Raw genomic sequence first — 2,237 nt, forward strand, 5'->3', positions numbered from 1 at the left:
CTGTATGCTTAAAATTTTTTTTTTCCTACTTCTTAAGATTAATAAACAATTAAAGAACCCATTGGATTTTCATCACAGAGCTGAAAACAGCTGCTTCTCTGAGCAATGAAGACATTTATACCGGTCCCTCCAGAAGAACGTGATTATGCGATTGCGTTATTCAACGCATAATCAGCCAATATGCCGCACTTTCGCTGCATAAATTGCCGATTTCCGCGCAAAATATGCGGGGCTTGCATGATTTCATAACCCCTGCATTTTTGTTGCAAAAAAGTCACATATATCTTAGCAGAAAGTTGAAAAATGTTGCGTTTACTTCACACAAGCAGCCATTTTCCCCTGTTGCCATTGGGACGTTATGAAGTGACGTAATTACGCGACGTGAACATCATCAAAAAGCAGGGTGTTGGGGGGGAATCACTTTTTTTCTCTTTTTCATCAAACCGCAGTTTTTGCAAGTTCCCCCAATTCCATCGCATAAAATTGCATAAATATCCCGCATATTCCATCGCATTTCTTAAGAAAACGTGCCACATAAACAAGGATTTTTGCCCGCAACAATCACAAAAAAACTCCGCATTTTTCTGGAAAGACTGATATATGGTGGCTTTAGGTACGCCAATGTCAGTCGGTTGATCAGTCCACCACTTTTGTCGCCACCATGAGGGTGATCTTTGTGTTTCAGAGTGAAATATTTTGACAACTAATTGATGGATTGCTATGGAATTTGCTGCAGATATTAACATTTCCACAGAGGATGAATCCTTCTGATTGTGGTGATCCTCTTTCACTTACTCAATGAAATATCTCAACATCTACTTAATGTATAAATGTATGGTTCTGAGCCGATGATTCCTACTAACTTTGGAGGTTCCATAACTTTTCCTCTGTTGCCACCATCATTTCAACATTTCCGTTTGCCCCATTCTTTGGTTTACTACGGAAGCCCTAGACTGTCATGGATGCAAATGTTTTTTAAATGCCGTTATCCCAAAAAAATTAGCTCATCGATCTTGATAACTACATCATTCAGTTATTCAGTACAGAGACAATTTAAAATTTTATTTTAAACATATTCCAAATATTCCCCATCAGCTCGATCTGGGCCGTTTGAATGCATTTTACATAAATGTCAGTGATCTGATACATATTATAAGTAATAAGAGAAAATACTCTTTTGTTTTCTCGTGATAACGAGTTAATTATCTCCAAATAACAAAGCTTGTTTTCTCAAGATACAACTTGTGCTCTCGTGATAAAGGCATTTAAACAATGCTTGGATTTATGACCGTTTAGGGCTTCCGTAGGTTTAAGACCAAATACCTGCAAAGCAGGTAAGATCCCCATCAACAAGAGCTGTACTTTGTGTTCAGTGCATATGTTAGCATGCTAACATGCTAAAGTAAGATGGTATGGATTATATCTACTAAACATCAACATGCAGGCATTGTCATGTTTGTGGTTTTCAGTTTAGCTGTTTCCAGTTTTATTTGGTTCTTTCTGTCTCTGTATTCTCGTTCCTTATCCATGGTTATCTTTTGCCCGTGTTCTTCTGTTTCGTGTTCTCTGTTTTGTTTTCATAGATCTATTCCAAAGCTGTGTGGAAAACACATTTGCTCGTTGCCTCTCTCCTCCCGTGACTTGGAGGAGTCAGGGATGCAATTTAAGGGCTACGTACGCCATAGTCCACCATAAAATACCCACAATGCACTGCTAATTTGAGTGTATACATACGATGTACCCTACATTTGACTCCCGTATACCACAATGCAACGCGGTCGTGTTATCCTGGAGGAGAAGAAGAAGCAGAAGCACCCGCAAAAAACTGAAAATTATTAATATTAATTGATATAAATGTATGTGTGTTTGCAAGCGCTACTTCCTGTATTATTTTGTAGTGTTTGGTTTTATGTGTCTGTCTAGCTTTGTTTCCTATTGAGGCTGATTAGTCCCTGATGTGTTTCACCTGTTCATCTGCCCTCATGTCACCTGTCTCTCGTTACATCCCTCGTTACCTTGTGTATTTAGTCTGTGTGCTCCCTGTGTTCTGGCTGTCCCTTTGGACCTTTTTCACAGCAGACATTTTGACTTGTCATAGTAGTCGAAAGCACAGTTGACATTGATAACCTTAATGATGGCTCAATTCCATCAAGTGTCCCAGTAAGCTATTTCAGTGAGTCAGCATGCACAATACCAGGACCTCTCCTAAGTGGAATGCAGCCATCAGTAATGGTTTT

The sequence above is a fragment of the Perca flavescens genome, chromosome 16 (genome assembly GCF_004354835.1).
Source record: "Perca flavescens isolate YP-PL-M2 chromosome 16, PFLA_1.0, whole genome shotgun sequence".
Classification (NCBI taxonomy): domain Eukaryota; kingdom Metazoa; phylum Chordata; class Actinopteri; order Perciformes; family Percidae; genus Perca; species Perca flavescens.